General features: G+C 42.2%; 1 protein-coding gene across 1 annotated transcript in view; it reads right to left on the bottom strand.

Annotated features, from left to right (window-relative positions):
* Positions 1 to 23,612, bottom strand: part of LOC126481237 (serine/threonine-protein phosphatase 5) — a 113,075-nt gene that overhangs the window by 1,910 nt on the left and 87,553 nt on the right. The window lies entirely within an intron of this gene.

Consider the following 23,612-nt stretch of genomic DNA (forward strand, 5'->3'; position numbering starts at 1 on the left):
CGAAAGGAAGTGGGTTTTAAGGGAGAGGGTAAGGAGTCATTCCAATCCCGGGAGTGGAAAGACTTACCTTAGGGGGAAAAAAGGACAGGTATACACTCGCACACACGCACATATCCATCCACACATACAGACACAAGCAGACGAAATATGTCTGCTTGTGTCTGTATGTGTGGATGGATATGTGCGTGTGTGCGAGTGTATACCTGTCCTTTTTTCCCCCTAAGGTAAGTCTTTCCACTCCCGGGATTGGAATGACTCCTTACCCTCTCCCTTAAAACCCACTTCCTTTCGTCTTCCCCTCTCCTTCCCTCTTTCCTGATGAGGCAACAGTTTGTTGCGAAAGCTTGAATTTTGTGTGTGTGTTTGTGTTTGTTTGTGTGTCTATCGACCTGCCAGCGCTTTTGTTCGGTAAGTCACCTCATCTTTGTTTTTATATATAATTTTTCCCACGTGGAACGTTTCCTTCCATTATATATATATATATATATATATATACACACACACACACACACATATAAAATAATTCATGTTTAAATAACTTTGCATAATCTCAGTTTGTCTTTTCACGTTTTTCCTTTGTTTTTTGTCATCATCATCATCATCATCATCATCATCATCATCTTTTGTTCTCTCAGGGGCACTTTATCAGTATATTTTATGTAGAACACTGCTTAAATTAAATTTTAGCCTATAAAAAAAGTCAAATTCTTCGTATTGTATTAAACATAGACCAGAATTGCAGTGAATCAGCATGCTTCACCACTTCATTGTAATTCCATTTGAATGAAGACTGCATATACTAGAAAATGCGCAGACTAACAGCAAGCAGAGGCCGAATGACCCAAAAGTTTTTCTATGTAAGAAAGATTTGCATAGCAATGAAGAAATAATTATGCAACTGATAAATATCAATGCAATGATTTTCACTGTTCTGTAATCTTTATTGCATTTTTACCCACATATTGCGTGTAAATTTAAGTACACTTTTCTAAAAGCCTTCAACTGTTTTATATCTTTTATCTGGGCAAGCTATTTCCAGTTTACATTTAATGACTGCCTGTGAATGAAACCAAACAAGATATCCAGTATGCCCCAGTTGGCTTATAAGAACAAAAATGTGTCAAAATATGTATTGCTTTTTTTCCAGCAACTTCCTTAATACCACTGAAATTTTGTAACACCAACTGCTTGGTACACACTTCATCGCTCAACAATACGTTAACAAATACATTAGGATGTCTGTCCATTACATTATTTGTACTATGCAGAAATCATTATTAGGGCACACAGTTATATTTTTTCCTCAGCTGCATAAGTACAACTACTGAGCAACATAAATATCAAATGTACTTCGTTTTATGTAACTATTTAGAGCAACTATAAGGGTTGGACCATGCAAGAACAAACATTTCTGAAACTGTTTCCAATTCATTTATATGAAGTATGCTCAACAACTTTATCAGCCTGACGAAGAAAACACAAAATAATTTTAAAACCTTTTTACAGAATAGCTGATGCTGAGTAAATTTTTAAATAGACCAAACAGCTAAGGTCATCAGTACCCTATTTACACTCCAGGACAGAGGCAGTGTACCCAGTCCATCTGTGTGTAGAGCAAATTCAGTGTGCAAATGTGAGAAAGTGCTCTAAATGTTGGCATAGTGTGTATCTGAGGTGGAACATTGGAACTAGCCCAGTATTCAACTAGTAGGATGCAGGAAACTGCCTAAAAACCACATTCAGGCTGGATGGCACACAGACCCCTTGTTGTCAATCCAATGGGCAGATTCGATCTGAGGTCGATTAACCTCTCCGTCCCGGAAGCAGTCGCAGTTGCATTAACACATGCATGGCCACCCAGAAAAGTAACACAATTGCCTAGCAAATCATTATATTTAACTCAATGCTTCCTACTTTTCAATGCCCTTTGTGAAATAAAATTTGTCATCTTCAGCAAAAGAAGTATTTGTTTTACCTACAACTTTGAACCATTAAATGTGAAAATTGTTCTCTGGTCTGTTTCTCTACATTTTGCAACAAGAAGTAATTGCCAGGATCTAATTACACTGAATATGGAAGATCTGGAAGCATTTCAAGAGAAAAAGAAAGATGCTGATGCAGTTTTTCAGGAACGATAAAGGAATGTTACTGTGATAAAGGAGAACACTTCTCTGCAAATGAAACTTTGGACTGAACAGCAACCTTCAATTTGCCAGCACAACAGTTCCTGCCAATCCCAGAGACTCTGTCGAGTTTGTGACAGTCACGGCTGTGGATTTCTGGACCTGCGTTATATGGTGCAGTGCTTTAGGGCTCCCCACAGTAGATAAGGGGTGCAATACTCAAAGGAAGCAGCTACTCAGGTAGCAAAGTACTTGTGGAGCACATACAGGGCCTTTTTAGGCTGACCGATAGTTTGAGGTAGTCTGATGAATACTCAACAATCGACATGCAAAGAGCAAAATCAGATTGCATTCAGAGTGAAGACACTTTGACTGTCTAAATATAGCTGGTACAATGTCAAAGTATTTGTACAAAAGTTTCCCAACATACTGCTCTCCATGAAATTTGTTGCATTCAAATTATTCTTGGCACCAAGATCTGATTGAAACACTAAGTACTAAGCTCTGAAATCTTTAGTGAGTCATGAAATCTATATCAGAAAGCCATATTATACACCAGAGGAGGGAGTGTGTACTGCAATGGACAAAAATATTGTCTCTAATGAGGTCAATTCCGAGGGTGACTGAAGTTACCTGGATGCAAATAACAGATTTAGGTGAAAGTGAGTTAATTACCGCATGTTTTTACATGGCATCTGATTCTGCTGTGTTTTAAAACCAATCAAACGAAGTCTATCCTCAGTAATGGAAATATCATATATACAGAACATGTAATATTAGTTGGAGGCGACTTTAATCTACCGAGTATGGACTGGAATGTCTATGGATTCACTGCAGAGGTTACAAATAGGGGGTCCTGTGAAGTACTTTTAAATATGTTTTCCAAAAACTGTCTTGAGCATACCACAATGGAAATACCTTAGACCTTGCAACTATAAAGAGGCCTGACCTTATCGCAGTGTCTATAGAGACGGATTAGTGATCATGATGATATAGTGACTATGGTTACTAAAGTTAATAAATCAATCATGAAGACTAGGAGATTATTTTTGTTTGAAAGAGTAGATAAGCAGTTGGTTGCATCCCACTTAAACAGTGGACGGACATCAGTGTAAATTGCACTCTGGAAAAGTATGTGACAAGTAAGTGGATCAAGGACACAAAAGTCCACCATCGCTTAAAATCAAAAATCGAAAAATGCTGATGAATCAAAGACTGTTGCACTCTCGGTGCAAAAGAGAACATGCAAATGATGACAGGCAAACTTTAGTAGAGATTAATGCACATGTAAAAAGATCGATGCGCAAAGCACACAACATCCACTGTCATATCTTAGCAAAGGATCTAGCTGAGAACCCAAGAAAATTCTGGTCCTTCATATAATCCCTAAATGGGTTGGAGGCTACCATCCAGTCACTCATTGACCAATCTGGTGTGGCAATACAAGATAACAAAATGTAAGCTGAAGTCTTAAATTTCACATTTAAAAAATTGTTCACACAGGAAAATCATACAAACATACCATTGTTTGATCATTGCACAGACTCCTTCATGCAGGGCATAATAATAGGCATTACTGGCACAAAGAAGCAACTGAAAGAGCTGAAAACATAAGTCTCCAGGTCCAGATAGAAACCCAGTTCATTTTAAAAAAAAGAGTACTCTATGGCACTGGTCCCTTACTTAGCTTACATTTATCAAGAATATCATACCCAGTGCTAAGTCACAAGTGACTCCTGTATTTAAAAAGGGTAAAAGATCTGACAGAGCAAAATTGCAGACCAATATGCGTAACACTGGTTTGCTGCAGAAGACGGAATATAATGAAGTCCTTAAGAAGTAAAAGCTTGACCACAGATCAGCATGGTTTTAGAAAGCATTGGTTGTGTGAAACTCAGCTTGCCCTTTTTTCACAATCCCCTGCGAACAATGGATGAAGGCCAACAGGCGGTGTCTATATTTCTGAATTTCTGAAAAGTGTTCGACATGGTGCTGCATTAGGTACGAGCATACGGAATACATTCCCAGATATGTGAGCGGCTGAAAGACTTCATCAGTAAACACAGTATTTCTAATAGGTGTGATGATTAAAAAAACTGCAGAAAATTTTAAGTCAATGGAGATACTAGGAAAATACAATCCTGTAATGTACGAATACAGTATTGGCAGTGTCTTGCTTGACACAGTCATGTCAATTAAATGTTGTTGTTGTTGTTGTTGTTGTTGTTGTCTTCGGTCCTGAGACTGGTTTGAAAGCAGCTCTCCATGCTACTCTATCCTGTGCAAGCTGCTGCTTCTCCCAGTACCTACTGCAACCTACATCCTTCTGAATCTGCTTCGTGTAGTCATCTCTTGGTCTCCCTCAATTAAATATCTAGGTGTAATGTTGTAAAGCAGAATGAAATGGAACAAGCATATAAGAATTATAGTGAGGAAGGCAAATGGTCAAATGCAGTTTATAGGAAGAGTTTTACAAAAGTGTTGTTTATCTGTGACGGAGGCCCCAATAAAACACCAGCGCAACCCATTGTTGAATACGCTCGAGTGTTTCGGATTGCACGATGTCGGATTGAAGGAAAATGTCAAAGCAATTCAGAGGCAGGCTGCTAGATTTGTTACCTACAGGTTTGATCAGCACTCAAATATTATGGAGATGCTTCGGGAATTCAAATGGGAATTTCTGGAGGGAAGGTGATGTTCTTTACAATGAATGCTATTGAGAAAATGTAGAGAACTGGCATTTGAATCTGAGGTTTTGGGTAAGGGTCATGAATGTGAGAAAAGAAATTAAGGCTTGTACAGATGTGCACGCACACACACATTAGTTTTTCCCACATACCATCCCCCACAGTACAGTGGCTTTCAGAGTACGTGTTTATATGTAGAAATGGAGCTCTGGCTCATACAGGGCAGGGACAGTGAATGAAACTGGCTATGTCCTGTTCATTACCAAAATATACCATATTTACCCTGAATAAAGACCCCCCCCCCCCTTTTTTTAAAATACTCCTTGAGGGAATTTTATTTTTAACATATTGTGACTAATCAAAATTATGAACTGTTTAACTGATGTAAAAAAATCTGCTTAAGAAAAGTTAATGTTATAGGTTTCCTGGCCATTTATTGATGTAACCAATGAGGGATAACTGACGAGGCAATGTATTTTTGGTGCTGAATTCCAAACCATTCTGTTCTTTACTTAAGTGTTTCCTAATATGTAAAATGTAAAGAATTACTAGGTCATGATTAATTATGACCTAATAACACACTTTATATTGCTGTGAGTGAAACAAGCACAAATTAAATTTCTAAGCTTGCTGTCACAAAGATCTGGCTGTTTCTTCTGAATATGTTGCAAGTTCCACAGATCCAGCTATGGTGGGACCTGACAAGACAGCTTTTTTCCACACGCATAGCTGATTTCACATCTCTCCCTGCATGAGAATGTGACAATATTCCTTTGTTTCTTCCTTCCAAGCACACTGCCTAACCCATTGGCTGCATACAACCAGCAGCTGACCCCCTCCCCTAGTTGTTTCCACCATACCTCCCAATGACATTGACAGCATCACTGCACAAAACATGTAAGTACGCCACTGGCTCCTATCTATACATTTCTCGTCTCCTGCAGAAATGTATACTACTGTTAAGTATTTACCTAATTTTAAGGTAAATTCAATTCAGACTACACATGGATTAATGCGAACTGCATTTTAAACGTGGTAGATGGTCATAAAATGCCAAGATTCACAGCATACATCCCTACAATTGGCAGTGCAAGTTTGCTGCCCACTCCCCACTTTATTCCCCACATCTGTAGTTCTCAGGCAAGCTGTTGTCGTTTCCCCTTCAAACCTTCACGATACTTCAAAATACAGTGTGCTCCCAATTCTTCGTGTGCAAATTATTTAAAAAAGGGGCACACGTAATACACACATAGGAACTGGCAGCACAAGTTGACAGCTGCTAAGAGCAGCAGCGGACGCTAATCCAGACCCGCAGCAGAAGACGACTGCGCCACGCCATGTCCGAGCGCATGCAGACATTGGTTGCAAATGCTGTTGCTGCTACCCGTCTAGTGGACATCATCCTGAATACATGTTTGAAAATATCTTAATTATTCATGTTTTTGACAATTCATGCATCTTCTCCCCACATTACACCAAATAATCGGAAGTATGCTGTAAATGGTGCTGCGCTTGAGCACAACTAACTGCTCCAGCAGTTTTCTTCACAGCTCAAGAAATCTCAAGTTCTGCTCGAGCTTTTGATTGCCCCATCATCTAGTGACTTCTGTTGGTTCTTCTTCTATGACCTGTAAGAGGTTTTAATGTACTATTGAGTTTAATGATGGAAGTAACTGCAAAACACTGAATGCAATGTTTTGTCAGGCACTGTTTCTATGTAACAATAATTGTAATTGCGATTCAGTTGTATTATTGAGTTTTCGCTCGTCCTGCAATCTAGTGACATCTGCTGGTAAAGTCTTCATGAAGGGTCTAGCTGCTGTAACTTATTCTCGCAACAGGAATTACAGTCTGTGTAACAGGATTTATTTCTTTTGTTGGTGTTTTAATCCTTATTAACTTATTTTCTTGTTTCAGCTAAATATTACCCTCTTGTTTTCAAGCTGTTAAAAGCTGGTAATGTTTTATCCATTTTTCCAAAATGTGGACAAGGATCGAAATGTTCATTTGCAACCCATTTGGTAAATCATTAAAACAAGTACAAGGCATATAACTTTGCTTCCACCATTGTTTCCCCAACATTTGAAGCTTTAATGAAACAAATTGGTTACACATGTATCATTCAAAGTATTTTCCATTGCTCGCCACTACTTTCTCCAATCTTTCAGGCAGTGTATGAATACTGCATCGGAAACATTGTTCATCTTATGAAACAATCCATGAATAAATCCAATTTGTGACTTCTTCATGAGATCGGAAGTGTTGGTCAGCCAGGTCATGTGCCATTGATCTAAACAGGTTATAGTCAGAGGGAGCAATGTCTGGAGAATACGGCGTTTGGGGTAGGACTTTCCACTTTAATGTTTCCAAGTATGTGTTCACCTCTTTTGCAATGCGGGGTTGAGCGTTGTTGTGCTGCAAAATCACTTTATCATGCCTCTCGCTGTATTGTGGCCGTTTGTCTTTTAATGCTCTGCTCAAATGCGTTAAGTGCATTCAATAACGAACAGCTGTGATTGTTTCACTTGGTTTTAACACCTCATAGTACATGACACTGAGCTGCTCCCACCAAATGCAGAGCATGATCTTGGAGCTGCGAATATTCTATTTGGCTGTCGACATGGAAGCATGGGCAGGATATCCCCACAACTTTTTGCGTTTAGGGTTATCGTAATGAACCCATTTTTCGTCCCCAGTCACAATGTGATGCACAAAATCCCTTCCGTTTTCGCCTCTGAAGCAACTGTTCACAAACGCTGTTCAATGTCTCTTGGTTTCAGCTCACACGGGACCCAAGTTCCTTCTTTTTGAATCATGCCCATAGCTTTGAGACATTTTGAAATGGCTTGCTGTGTCACTCCCACTAATTGTGCCATTTCTTCTCGAGTTTGACGTGAGTCTTTGGTCAGCAATGTCTCCAATTCTGCATCTTCGAAAACATTCTCTCTTCCACCACTATGCAGGTCTACGACGTTAAGATCACCATTCTTGAAGCATTGAAACCACTCACGACACATTCTTTCACTAACAGCATCCTTACCATACGTACCTGAGAGCATTCGATGAGACTCAGTTGCTGTTCTCTTCATACTGAAACAAAACAACACCTACCACAAATGACGAGAATTATTCTCATAAATTGAAATTTTCAATCAAGAATAACTTTATGAAGCAGACACAAATCGACTAATGTTTGAATGAGGTTATGTTGACCGAGGTCCAAGCTAACTGCTTTATGTCTGCAATCTGTTTCTTTCAACCGCTTCTTACATTGTTGCCACCATCGGCAAATGACCGAAGCGAAGTTGTAGACCTTGTAATATTTTTCAAAAGACATTTTCCCCTATGACTGTCAGCTTCACTAAAAATCAGCACAACCGTTAATCTATCCATACAGGTGGGTACTGTGTGAGAACTCTCACTGGAAATTTGTACAAATATAACAAATATAACATTAACCCTAATTTCTTCTGCATTTCATGAAATTTTTAATTTTTAAGCTGTTATAGCTGCTTGTTGTGGCTAATTCGTAGCTTCTCGAATGTCCCTTTCACTCATGCCATGTGATTCAAATGTCATTCAATTATTGAAGCATACTCAATACTGTATCAAGTGCTATGGCATATTGGAAAACATCGAGCCCATTTAAATGTGAGTACTGTTTGTCCAGGTTTAAAAATATATTTGCACTTCATCTGTATTAATCTACTACACAGCACAACAATATTGACCTCAGTAGCAATAATTTAATTCATGGATGTAAGATGACCATCTCTTTAGATGATAAATTTGGAAAGAACCTAATCTTTTCATCGATTAAATATGGCACCTGTTGACTCTGGAAAAAAATCTTGGGAAAACTTAGTCTGGATAGGACAAGACGGATTTCAATCTAGTATCTTTCCTGGTTTGAAGAGAGGTGTCAAAATCGCCTCTCTCCACAAGTTGGGGAAGTTATCTGTCTGCCATATGACATTAAAGCAGTGGAGCAGGATTTCCTTTGATGCCATTGGCAAATGTCTAAGCATGCAGTACTGGATTTGGCTGTGACCAGGTGTAGTATCAAAGTCTCAGACAGAACAGTCTCCAGCTCCCCACATGGAGAAAGGTTAGTAGTTGTACGTCTCAGAACTCGTGGATCTAAAGTTAATTTTCTCCCCTCTACAGTCACATAGTAGTGATGAAACACCGGATTTTGGCTGATATTGGCAGTAGTTTTAGCAAAATGCTCAGCCAGCATCTGAGCAATGTCTCCAGGTGTTGTTTGGAGACACTCCTGTTTCAGGACTGTGGCTATTGGTAAATAACTGTGTTCACTGGAAATCCTCCGGATGGCTTCCCATGCTTTTGTAAAGGAAGTGGAATGGTGGATGGTGTCCAAGAACACTTGCCATGACCTTTTCTTACTCTCCCTAATGACACACTGAACCTTGGCACATGTGACTCAAAAGACACCGAGGTTGTCTGCTGTTGGTCGGCATTTAAAATGTTGAAGAGCCGTGTACCTGTCCTGGATTGCTGAACGGCACTCATATGTCCACCAAGGCACATGTCACCACCTTAGATAACCGGAAGACTTGGGGACGGATAAGTCAGTGGCATGATGGACCACTCATGTGATGTGGTCCACTGTGATCCTCTGACGTGCATGAATTTCAACTGCAGCTGACTGCAGATTAGTGGCCAGGGGGAGAGCAGAGGACTGGTGTGCATGATTTACGGACACAGCAACACCTCCCTTGACCCTTTCCCCAGTCAGGTCATCCTAGCAATAGATAGTACAGCCCTGTAGGACAGGGGCAGCAAATGCTTTAAAATGTGTTTCCTGCAGACAGATATACACTGGGTGTTTCTGCGCTAGGAGCTTCAGTTCCTCCACATGGATACTGAACCCATTAATGTTCCACTGGAGGATGGGAGCTTTTTGTCACAGGAGTAGCACTTCCACATTTTCTTTCCGCATGGGTGGGGAGCCTACCGTATGAGGTGACTGAGCTTTGGGGCTAAATGATTGCCTCAGTCTGACATCAAGTTCCATTGGCTCTGATGAAGAATCAAGATATTCATCAGAGAGGACATGTTCGACATCATTGGACAGTGTATTTTCTGTCTCTGTTATAGGCTGATGCTTTGGCTTGCATTTTTTTTTGTCCTGAGTGGGCTTTGGGGCCACAACTGTGGCTGCAACACTTGCTGGTGGACCAGGCTGAACCTTCGGAGGGGCAGGGAGCTCCACAACTGCGGCAACCACAGACTTGTCTGCAGTCTTGGGTGGCGGTATGGGCTTCGAAATAATTGACGCAGAACAAGTGCACTGGCAGACGCAGGTACTAGTGCTGACACTGGCAACCTCCGTTTGTGCAGCAGCATCCGTTTTGGGACTGACTGACTAATAACAGACGCCATGGAGACAGCTTACATTGGGGGGCTGCATGACCTTACAGATCTTTGTGGCCTTCCCATATGAGATATGTTTAATAGTTTTTATTTCCTATATCTCCGTTTCTTCAAGAAAGACACTGAAGTCCCTACTCCAGACAGCATGATCCTCAGAACAGTTGACACACTTCACAGAGGAACAGCAAACTCCAGCAGGGGTGGCTTTCCCCACATTTGCCACATGTGGCTTCTCCTCTACATCTGACAGTAGTGTGCCCAAAGTGGTGGCACTTAAAACACTGCATCAGGTTAGGGAAATAAGGCCATATACTAAGGCAAAGGAAGCCAACCTTAATGTGCTCTGGAAGTTTTGTGCTGCTGAATGTCAATATAAACGAGTCTGACTTCACTAGAGTGCCACCCACTCTTTTCATAATGTTCTGCAGATCAACAATGCCTTCCGGGACCATTCAGCTTTCAGTTCTTCTCAGGGAATGTCAACCAGATCTCTGCAAGTCACCTTTCTTGCAGTTCATGGTGTTGTGCAGTTCAGTATAAATTGTGTACTCCCTGAGGGATTGAGCTTTTTGGAGGTTCGTCACTTGTTGGTAACTGGACGTTTCAACCACCAGGGTTCAATTTCGCAAGTGCTTGACAGATTTTAATGATTCAGCAATGTCCTCCAATCCTTTTTGTATATATAAGAGTGAAATTTTTTCAAAACTGCCCTCTTTTCTTTTAACTATTAGAAATACATTCTGGGGAAAAGCATGTGTTTTGTTACAAATAACAGAGTCAGGAGGACTGGTTACCGAGCCCTCTTTTTGATTCGGTGTTGTACCTACCAGTGGCCCATCAATTCCACTGGGAGGTGGAACAGAAAACTTCCAAGGACCTCGGGCCCACGAGCAGCTAGAGAACTGAAAGTCCACCTAAATAGAGCCCCATGTGCCTTATACAACTGAGGTGCTACAGGTTCCCCAGAAGTTGCCCACTAATGACTGTTCCACCTCAATGGCCATTAATCTCATCAGCACACCTTGAGATCGAGGTTTCTCTTTATAGAGGTTTTTACCATCCTCGCGATCTGGGCGGTCAAGCCAAGATCCCTATTCCCTGCGACACACAACATTCCACTACTGCACCATACAGTGGTCACTGAAGCATGCCCAGAGCTTAAGGTGACAAGACTGGTGGCACTTACAAGACTGGTGGCACTTACAAGTCCCCAGTTCAGGAATCCATGGTCACCAAGCCCATCCATACTCAGCAAACAAATGCTGAGCCCTGAGGAGAACAACCCCAGGAAAGGTTACAATTCTGTGTTATCTAGTTAACTGCAAATTGTGATGGAGGTCATAAAGAGTACTTATCTTTCATGTGACTTATTGCTTTTGTGATCCTTACTAGTCGCTGGCTTTTGGAACTTTAGGAACTGAGAGCGTCTTACCCCAGCACTAGCAATCAAACACTGCCTTAGTGTGGGGAGAGGAGTCCCTGTTGAGCTTCTGCACAGGGCAGTCACATGCTACTGCACTGCAGATAAGTAATGTGCAGAACATGATAGAAAGTGAAATAAATAGTTAAAAATATTAAGTCAGGTTGGGAAAAAAAAAAAAATATATATTTTCATGGGAAGGTGCACAGGATTAATTAAAAGATTTATGGTTCATGCAGTGTCGTGTTTGAGACTTGGTAATTGTCATGAAGGAACATACTGTTAGTAGAACACCAGTGAAAAGGCTTCCAAGATCAGTTATGTGATTCATTAATGTGGAAAAAAGCAAACAACTGTTAAAGAAGACTGGATGAGCATAGGAATTATTAGGGAAATGTGTTCATATTAAAGGAACAATGCAACTAAGTAATTTGACTTTTACTGTTATTATTTTACACTGACATTCCTTCTTTAACTCAGTAACTCTAATATTAAAATCTTAAATAGACATGTATTCATATTGGGCACATGATCAGGTTATATTTGTAATGATCTCTCAGCAAAGCCACAAAACTCTAATCCTATAGCTGCAAAATACTGATTATCAAAATTAAAAAGACAAGGACAGTCTTATTACAAGATTCTGTAATGCTTTAAAGTTGCACAACTGAAAATAGCATGAACAATTAAACAACTGAAAATCCAAGACAGAATCGCAACAATAATATGAAAAGGTTAGATTGTTACTAACTATATTGAGCTGCAGACAGGCACAATGAAACCACTGATATACAATTAAGTTTCCCACGTAAATGCCTTCTTCGTAAGTAGAAAATATGTCGTGGGTGATGGGGGTAAGAAAGTGGGAGGGGTAGGGACAGAAGGTAGGGGTTGGGGAAGGTTTAGTGCTGCTTGTGGGAATATGCAGGGACATGGTAAGGATGGGGTAGGGGTGCTAGGTGCAGTTGGGTTATTTGGGGAGGAGGAGGAGGAGGAGGAGTGGAAAGGGAGAGGAGTAGAGAAGAGGAAAAAGACTAGTGGGTGTGCTGGCAGGATAGAAGGCTGTGTAGTGGTGTAGTGGCAGTAGGGAAGAGGATCAGTAAGTAAGCACAGAGAATAGTGAAGCTGAGTCCAGGGAGTTACAGGAAGGTAGGATGTACCGCAGCGAAATTCCCACCTGCGCAATTCAGGTTGCTGGTGTTGCCAGAAAGGATCTAAATGGTGCAGGCAGTGAAGCACTCATTGAAGTGAAGCACAGTATGTTGGGCAGCGTGTTCAGCAACTGGGTGGTCCAGCTGTCTCTTGTCCCCAGTCCATCGATGGCCATTCACGCAGGTAAACAGCTTGCTAGTTGCAAGTTGTCATTCCCACATAGAAAGCAACAGACCTAGATGCAAGACCTGTCCCATATATCTTCCCCCAACTACAAACTCCATTTCAGTCACTGGCGTCTCCTCTCCCATCAAAGACAGGGTTTGCGTGAAAGCAGCTATGAGGTCTACAAACTACGCTGTAACCACTGTGCTGCTTTCTATGTGGGAATGACAATTAGCAAGCCGTCTGTCTGCATGAATGGCCACCGACAAACTGTGGCCGAGAGACCACTGGACCACCCAGTTGGTGAACTTTTATCACTTTTTCAGTGTATATGCCATCTGGCTTTTTCCTTCCAACACCAGCTTTCCTCAGTATAGGTGGGAACTTTCCCTGCAGTATGTTGCCCACACCCCTCTGGATTCAAACGTTTCTAGTCTCCATCCTCCACCTACCTATCCCCTTCCCTGCTCCCACCCCAGCACCACACAGCCCTCTATTCCAGCATCACACCCACAGTCTTTGTCCTCCTTTCCTTCTCTCTTTTCCCACTCCCCCCCCCCCCCCCCCCTAAACACCCAAAACCTTCTCACTGCACTGTCTGTGACTCATTATCTCCTCTACAAGCCAAGTATCAATCTATTATCCTTTTCACAATATTACCAAAAGGAAGAATTGGAAAGGTAACATGTGAGATACATGAACCTCTTTCAGGTTTACTTAATGAATCAATTGTTACAACCAAGGGAATTCTCCTTTCGAGATGGTAATACAGTCACCGAGATGGTAAGACAGTCACTCTCACAGCAGCATGATCCAAGACGAGTTTTAAGATGATGAACTAGCACATCAATCTTTATTATTGAGCTCTACATCAGCAGATTTCGATAGTATTGTGTGATTTTGGTTTGTATTGAGCAGACGCTTCAAGTTACTTTTCTGTAGTCACAAAAAAAAAAAAAAAAAAAAAAAAAAAAAAAAAAAAAAAAAAAAAAAAAAAAAAAAAAAGTTTAATGGGGGGAGTGAAAGAAAATCCTTCACACCTTTGTTTCGGATTAATACAAATTAATCCTCTAAACTATTTTGGATGGAAAAGGTGGTCTTACAAAATATTAAATGATTTTTCCTATTTTAAGCAACTGCTGTAGTTGTGGACAAGGAACACAATGCTAATTCTGCATTAGAATGTCTGTAAAACATAGTTTTCTGAAAATGAGTGTGGAGGGGGAGAATGTGGCAGGGACTGACAAAAACAGGGAAGACAACCTTTAAAAAAACTGGCGCTCACTTTTGTTTATTCTGGTTCTCAAGTAACAGTAACCTCAATCTTTGAAGGTGTGAAATGTAGTTAATTGATAATAAAACAGCATAATATGAACTCTGGATGAGAATTACGTTCACAACACGTTAGAAACAATTTATTTGCATAGGATGTAATGAAGCAGCATATGGCATATTACATATGCTTTAGAGAATACTTATATTGTAAGTACTCTTGAAGTGAGAATATTTATAAAATGGATTGCAAAAATCTATTCACCAAGAGGATGTAAATGTGAAGAAAGCTGTAAAATTGCTAGCTTGCACAACCAGGACAATCTTCTAGCAGAAGAAACTAAAGGGCTGAAGGGAAAGTGACCGAACCTTACACTCACTGGAAAAATTATCCAATATTTACTAGACAGGATGAAAGGCAAAAGCTGGGTTGTTGGTAACACAAATTATTTGAAAACTCAGAAGGTAGAGAGAGGGAACAGTCAAATCAGATGACTGAAAAACCAGCCAAGACATAGGGAGACTGAATGCAAATACAAATTGTTGTTGTTGTTGTGGTCTTCAGTCCTGAGACTGGTTTGATGCAGCTCTCCATGCTACTCTATCCTGTGCAAGCTTTTTCATCTCCCAGTACCTACTGCAACCTACATCCTTCTGAATCTGCTTAGTGTATTCATTGAGTAGTCCCCGCCCGGAGATCCGAATGGGGGACTATTTTACCTCCGGAATATTTTACCCAAGAGGACGCCATCATCATAGGAAATTTTATGGGAGGACAAGAAACTAAAGGAAATAATAAAATGAAGAACAATAGAAAAAAATACTTCAGAATGAATTTTCACTTTGCAACAGAGTAGCAAGTGTGCATCGATTTGAAACTTTCAAGCAGATTAAAACTGTAAGTCAGACTGGGACTTGAAGGTTTCTGGAAAGACCAGTTTGGTGGTAAGAATCAAGCAAACCAGAAATACAGGGTGATTCAAAAAGAATACCACAACTTTAGGAATTTAAAACTCTGCAACGACAAAAGGCAGAGCTAAGCACTATCTGTCGGCGAATTAAGGGAGCTATAAAGTTTCATTTAGTTGTACATTTGTTCGCCATTTCAGCCAATAAAGTTTTTGGTCCCTTTTTCTTCGAAGGTGCTACTGTAACTGGACTACAGTATCTGGAGATGTTAGAGAATTGGCTGTTCCCTCAGCTCGAACAAGAAGCACAACAATTCATATTTCAGCAGGATGGAGCGCCACCACATTGGCACTTATCTGTCCGTAACTACCTGAACGTCAACTACCCAAGGCGATGGAGCACTTCATCACTGGTCTCCAAGAAGCCCTGATCTTACCCCCTGCGATTTTTTCTTATAGGGGTATGTTAAGGATATGGTGTTTCGGCCACCTCTCCCAGCCACCATTGATGATTTGAAACGAGAAATAACAGCAGCTATCCAAACTGTTACGCCTGATATGCTACAGAGAGTGTGGAACGAGTTGGAGTATCGGGTTGATATTGCTCGTGTGTCTGGAGGGGGCCATATTGAACATCTCTGAACTTGTTTTTGAGTGAAAAAAAAACCTTTTTAAATACTCTTTGTAATGATGTATAACAGAAGGTTATATTATGTTTCCTTCATTAAATACACATTTTTAAAGTTGTGGTATTCTTTTTGAATCACCCTGTATTATTCTGGAGGAAAAATTCAAGTGGCACTTTTGCAAAACAGGCACCAAAATCATGACTAATGGATGATGCTCAGCAACAACGTACTGTGGGTTGCACATGTACACTCTCTGCTTGTCGCCATTTATTCTACTGCCAACTAGGTAGTTATCACACCGATATAAAAATCGTATAGTGGTTGCACATAGCTTATTACTTGAAAACAGTTGCTTCTCATGTGGCACAGCCTCTGATGGCATAGGACTTGGCAATAATGAGGCACTGTAAATAATGGTTAGAGGTGGTGATGGTGGTGCCAGTGGTGGGGTAAATCTCACTGTTGGCATGACTACATGGATAAGAGCCAATGAGCAAAGCAATGGGTTCAGATGTGTAAGATCTTCAATTGATTGACTGATTAATTGAGAGAGTATGGGACCAAACAGCGAGGTCATCGGTCCCGCGAGTCCCAAGTGGGTTACATAAGAAAGAGGGTCTGCTAAAAGTGGATGGATTCAGTCAGAGGAGTCAAATTATAAAAGAATGAACATTAAACACACACAGTAAAAGCATAAAAGATGAGACCAAATCTAGAAACAGGAAAAAAAGGGGAGGCGGTCATGGGGTCATAGACCGTGAAGACTGCAGAAGGAGTCCTAAACACAACCAACCCGCTCCTGCTCCAAGACTGAAGGAGAACCTTATATCTGAAAATAAAAACCACTTTCTCGGAGGAAACTAAGGACCAGGTCAACCATTCGTGGATCGTCTGCTAATATTAAATTTAAGGAAGCAGGAAGACTATACTTAGCACGAAGGGTCGAAAGAAGGGGACCTGCCACCAATATATGAGATATTGTCAGTCTGGCACCACAACCACATTGCGGGGGTGGGTTATTACGTAGGAGGAAACAATGGGTGAACCGGGTATAGCCAATGCGTAAATGGCATAAAACAGTGGACTCCTTCCAAGAGGGGCGGAAATAAATGCCCCAAACTGCAGAAGACTCCTTGATTGTGCAGAGTTTATTACTATGAGCAGTAGCGCTCCAGATGGGCGTTCTAGACTGTTGGGCAGAGAGAGATTTGATGTAGATCTGCATATCCACAGCTGGAATCATGAAGGGAAAAGGGGGTAAGTATCTGCTTCTCTAACCAAACTGTCAGCCAATTCATTCCTTGGGATTCCCACAAGACTTGGGATCCAGAGAAAGATGAGTGAACAGGCGGCATGCTCAAGGGCAGAGAGAAGGTCATGGATGGCAGAGACCAAGGAGTGACGAGAGTAGCATTGATCGATAGCCAGTAGGCTGCTCATGGAGTCTGAACAAATTAAAACTCTATGGAGGGAGGCCAGAGAAACAAAAAGGAGGGCCCTGTGAATGGCTAGAAGCTCTGCTCTAAATACACTACATGATCCTGGCAACAAATGGTGCTCGAAGCCAGTAGGAGACGTGAAAGCATATCCTACCTTATCAGTAGTCTTAGAACCATCAGTGTAAAAGATGGTGGCACCCTGGAACTCTACAAGGATGGCACATACAAGACGCCGGTAAACCATAGGAGCAACAGAGACCTTAGGACCCTGGAAGAGATTGGTCCTAATCCGTGGTCTAGGCACTGTCCAAGGGGAGGGGGGGGGGGGGTTGTGTATGAGAGGAAAGACATGGGGTGCAGTCCAGTGAGTGCAGATGGAGTCCCTTCAGAGGGTAGTGAGATGCATGCCAACCAGCAATACCACCTGAGGGCAGTTGTTTGGAGGGAGACATCCCTCATTGGTGAAGAGCATAGGGTACACAGGAAGTGTCAATTGAAATGCACCTAAAACTTTACTCTAGAGCAACTCTAGAGTAAATAGTTATCATGTACTGGCATTAAGTACACTTAAAATCTTATTTTTTACTACTGATTTCAGTTAGCTAGCTCTGTAGTATTCTACAGTCACTAATTCAGTCTCACTGATACCTAACTCAGTTGCAGACTCCCAAAAAAGTTAATTAATCAACTGTTTAAATAGCTGTTTCCACATTAAGTTAAGGGAATTGGTGAATGGTGACTGCATAAGAAACAAGGAGTTGGCTCTGTTGGATGTGTAGAAGGGGACTCCCTCTTCTGTGAGGAGAATATCAACAGGTCTACTGTGGTAGGCACCAATAGCCATACACACCGCACAATGTGGACAGGATCATGGAGTTTCTAAGTGGAAAGAGCTGCTGAGCCATAAAACTGACTACCATAATCGAGTCTGGACAAGACCAGAGCACGGTAAAGATGGAGAAGAGTGGAACGGTCTGCACCACAAAATGTGTGGGCCACGAGGCAGATAGCATTAAGCTTCCGCATGCATGTAGTCTTCAGGTGGCGATGTGGACCAGCCATGTCAGCTTGTTATAAAAAATAAGGCCCAAGAAACGGGACCGTGCTACAACATTGAAGAGCTGGTTGCCTAAATAAAGTTCTGGATAAGGGAGAACTGTGGGTCGATGACAAAAATGCATAACCCACATTTTGGAGGAGGAAAACTGGAAGCCATGGGCAGTGGCCCATGCAGAGGCCAGTCAGATGGTGCCTTGGAGCTGGCACCCAGTAGACGCCACCGAGTGGGAGCTGCACCAGATGCAAAGATCGTCAACGTACAATGCTGGGGTAACCAGAGGCCCAACAGAGGTCACAAGCCCATTTATGGCTATGAGGAAGTGTGTGACACTTAGAACAGAACCCTGTGGGATACCGTTCTCCTGAATCTGAGGGGTACTGAGTGAAGTGCCAACTTGAACCCATAAGAGCGGTAAGATGAAAACTCGTGGATAAAAATTAGAAGGGGACCACGGAAGCCCCAGTCGTGGAGGGTAACCAAAATGTGATGGCGCCTAACCATGTCGTACGCCTTATGTAGGTCAAAGAAAACTGCAACAAGGTGCTGGTAGTGAGTAAAAGCCTGTTGGATGGCTGATTCCAATTGGAGTTAATAGTCAGCTGGAGATCGCCCTGCCCAGAAGCCACACTGATACGGTGACAAAAGGCTCCATGATTCGAGTACCCAACAGTTTGGATTTGACCATCCTTTCGAGCAGTTTACAAAGAACATTCGTAAGGCTAATGGGGCGGTAGCTGTCTAGAGACATTGGGTTTCTCCCAAGCTTAAGGACAGGGATAACTATACTGTCTTGCCACTATGATGGAAAAGCAGCCATGAGCCAGATGTGATTGAAGACCCTGAGGAGCTGTTGCCTCTGGGGAACGTCCAAGCGTTGAATCATCTGATTGTGAATGGAATCTGGCCCTGTGGCTGTGTCTCATGAAGAACTAAGAGCCTGCACCAATTCCCATTCAGTGAAAGGTGCATTATAGGGCTCAATGTGGTGCGGGATGAAACGGAGGGGGGTCTGATCAACTCTGCATTTCAGCTGGAGAAAGGTAGGAGGGTAGGAAGCAGACGATGATGCCATCACAAAGTGTGTCGCAAGGTGTTCTGCGAGGACCAATGGATCAGTGCACAGGGACCAGTGCACAAAACTCCTAGGAGGTTCAGACTCTGGACAGTTGACTGTTGCTGGCAGCCCAGAACGCTACGGAGCTTTGACCAAACCTGAGATAAAGAGGCACATGTCCCAGGGAGGAGACATAGCGCTCCCAGCATTCCTTTTTACTCTGCTTAGTAAGGCAACAAGCCTTCGCTTGGAGACACTTAAAAGTGAGGAGGTTGGTCTGGGAGAGGTACTGCTTAAATTGCTGCAGTGCCAGAGCGGGGAGGAGGAGGAGGAGAGTGGGGAGGAGGAGGAGGAGAGCGGGGAGGAGGAGGAGGAGAGCAGGGAGGAGGAGGAGGAGAGCGGGGAGGAGGAGGAGAGCGGGGAGGAGGAGGAGAGCGGGGAGGAGGAGGAGAGCGGGGAGGAGGAGGAGGAGAGCGGGGAGGAGGAGAGCGGGGAGGAGGAGGAGGAGGAGGAGAGCGGGGAGGAGGAGGAGGAGGAGGAGGAGGGGGAGGAGGGGGAGGAGGGGGAGGAGGGGGAGGAGGAGGAGGAGGGGGAGGAGGGGGAGGAGGAGGAGGAGGGGGAGGGGGAAAGGAAGTAACAGAGGCAAAAGCTGAAGACAGTGACACCAGATGGAATGTCTCATACTTTTGGCGTGTCTCAGCGTAAGACAGGCGATTCAGGGACTTGTATTCTTGTACCATCTTTTCTCTCTTGTAAGCCGAGCAATACGGCAAGCGAAGGGAGTGGTGTTCAGCACAGCTGACACACACAGGCAGCGGAACACAAGGCCAGTCACCACACAAAGGGTCCATCGTACGGTGGGAAGACATATGCCCAAAACGCAAGCACCGAAAGCACCGCATAGGTGGAGGGATGTAGGGTTTCATGTCACATCTGTAGCACATAACCTTGACCTTCTCTGGGAGAGTATCCCCCTCGAAAGCCAGAATGAAGTTGCCATTATCGGTGCGGTTGTCTTTGCGACCCTTCTGCACCCGTCGAACAAAATGGACACCATGGCGCTCCAGATTAGCCCAGAGTTTCCCATCAGATTGCAGGATGAGGTCCCTATGAAAAATGACACCCTGGACCATATTCAGAGATTGGTGAGAAGTGATAGACACTGGGACATTGCCAAGATGAGCACAGGCATGAAGAGCTGTGGATTGGGTGGTTGAAGGAGCTTTGGTCAACAGGGAACCTGATGGCATCTCCACTTCACCAAACTTGCCCTCGATATTTTCCACGAAAAACAATGGCTTTGTGGTGGTGAAAGTGTCCCCATTCATCCTAATATGGACGAGGTAACGGGCAAGGGTTTCAACCCAAGATGGTGAGCCTGGTCCTCCTCCCACGTTGTAGCCAGGGAATGGAAGGCTGCCAGGCCATACAAGGCAGCATTTAAGGATCCTCCACCATTCAAATAGACACCCGTGTGAGAATGGCCAGATTTTTGCAGCTTGATATGCTGCATGTGCCAAGCATCCGCCCTGATACCACCCACTCCAACCAGGGGCTCTCCCCATGGGTGCCACCCAGCCACAGCAAGAGCTGTCTGGCATGGCAGCCATTGCCAGGAGTTCCGATGCTCCAAGAAGACAAGCAACCACTCCTTGGCATACATGGGTAGGGAACAGCTCAGGTATCAGTAGTGTGATCCCTGTGTTGTCAGGGGGCTCAGCCATATGGATACATAACAGTCCTACCACACGGACTTGCTACACATGCTGGTGACCTAGCAGGGTGAAGGGGGCTACACTAAGAAACAGAGAAGGGAAGGGTGGGGGGAGAGGAATCCACATGGTAGATGCTAGGGAGGGAGTTCTTCCCCATATGGCTCACACTAAAAACAGGAAATTTTGAAGTGGAGGTGAAACCTCAAGTGGGGACAAATGCCAAAATGGTGAAAAAACAGGCAAAAGGAACTAAATTGCAACCAATACAGGAAACCAGGGGAATAGCCAGATCGACATAAATCAGAACACCGAGAGGGGAAAGAGGTGGAAATAGGGAAAGGGGGGGGGATAGGGAGGGAGAAGGCAGGGAGAAGGAAATGCAGCTATGGAATGAAGAATGAGCTGCAATAGCTCGGAGCCCCATGTGCGCCACACATGAACTCACGAAAGAACCGTGAGCCTCCGGGGGATTGTGTAAGATGAAATTTATTTCACGTGGTGAGAAGAATGAAGAATATTTGGTATGTCTGATTTCATTTCAGATACGATTTAAGAAAGTCACATATTTGCAGGAAGAGTTGATTAACGCGTTCCAGATGGGAACAGTATAAGGAGGAAGGGAGGGAGGGAGGGAGAGAGAGAGAGAGAGAGAGGGATTTCAGAGCTAGCTTGGTGGCCCAGGAAATCAATCTGTGTAACTAGGCATTGGGATAATTATAAGCAGTATACGCAGAAATCAGATCAGCAGTGTACTTATGTAAGAGTTTGCAGACACATTTGTCATGAATGTTGAGCTGTAGGGAGAGCACATTTCATATGGAAAGAACAGCAAATGCCAAAATATCAATACTGCTGTTTATTGACTGACTTGACAAGTACTTGGGTATGAAGCTGGCCTTCAGCAAGATTGATGTCAGTACCCAGGATATTAGAACAAGATTTAGTAAAGGACAGTTTGAAATTGATCTGTGTGACTAAGTTCAGAGCTTCCGAGGTAATTTCAACAGTTCAGTATCATCATGGGTCAATAACTGGAAATATCGGTATAAAAGCCATGCAAGGAGGGGGGAGGGGGGGGGGGGGCACAGCAACAAAGGGCCATGCTTCTAGTAATGGCTGGCATCTAAGAGAAGTTTTTGCACAATAGGTTGCAAATATATTTTTTCATCACATTTAAGAAGAAAAACTCTGAGGAAGATATGGTTCTTGTCCCATCGGCATTTCAGTGCAATGTTATGTTACCACGTTAGATCTCTTGAGGTACGTGGCCATTTATGATAGTTGATAAATGATGCAACTGGCCATAAATACTTTTTAAATGTTTTATTTTAGAGTTATAACTAGTTTCGAACTATCATGCCAATCTTCAGATGGCTAATATTTTCAGTTGCATAAATGTTTTTTGATCAACAGCATATCATCTGCTTCTACACTGTACAAGAATATTTGTTATTTAGTGCCACTTTATACTTTGTTTCATCAATAAAAACACACTTAAGTGCTTGCATTTATTTCTAAAAAATGTGAAATAGTTGTATTCACTTCCATAAGTTCCAGTAAATGGCGATTTGTTTCAAAACACCTTACATAAGTGAAAACAATTATTTCACATTCTATCTAAATAAATGCAAGCACTTTATTGTGATTTATTGATGAAACAACTTATAAAATGGCACTAAATATTCAAATATTCTTGTGCAGTGTAGTGTAGGAGCAGACAACATGCTGTTGATCAAAACCTTTATATAACTGAAAATATTAGACATTCCTAAAGGTGACCATGGTAGCCCAAAACCGTTTATGACACTAAAACAAAATATTTAAAAAGTATTTTTCGTCATTGCATCATTCACCAATTTCAGTATAATTTCAGAGTAAACCCAGCTAACCAGTTTTAATAGTAGTGGTATGATTTCCTTAAATTCTGGTATACAGCTAGCTGAATTACCTAATATTTTTTTTACAGGTATCTATGAAACAAGACACCTAAGAATGCATCAATTGGGGGCTCATGATACTGAGCTACAAACTCCCCCATATCCTACATTTTACGTAATGCATACCTAACTCCCACCTACAGCAATCCCACCACTAGAATGCTGTATTGGGAATGATCGATGTTACTTTTTCATCAGTTGATTCAGGTGACTTCGGTATTTGCAGTTCTTGGTACAATTATAATCACATGGCTTTTACTCAGTAGCCTTACACAGAGTATATGCTCAATCATAATCACTTTTATGCAATGCCACAGGAACAATGCTTTCAAATTCTACAGGTAATCAACATAACTTACAAATCACATCAAATTTATTTTATGTTTATACTTGCAACACATTACTTATCTACAGCTCTCATTTTTCCTTGAGATTCCTATCTGATCTTCTGCGCACCCTAAAAGTCTTCATCTTTTACTGATTTCTCCGTTCCTTATTCACTACATTCCTCCTCTCATTTATTTGTTTCTCTGTGACTAAATGTTCTCCCAATTTATTTTTGCTTGATTTGCAATTACACAAGTACACATTTAGCAGATTATTATGCTTGGTGAAGTTTTTACTTTTCAGTATTGCTTTCAGTTTCTGAGTGCA

This window comes from Schistocerca serialis, chromosome 5, assembly GCF_023864345.2.
Source record: "Schistocerca serialis cubense isolate TAMUIC-IGC-003099 chromosome 5, iqSchSeri2.2, whole genome shotgun sequence".
Taxonomy (NCBI): Eukaryota; Metazoa; Arthropoda; class Insecta; order Orthoptera; family Acrididae; genus Schistocerca; species Schistocerca serialis.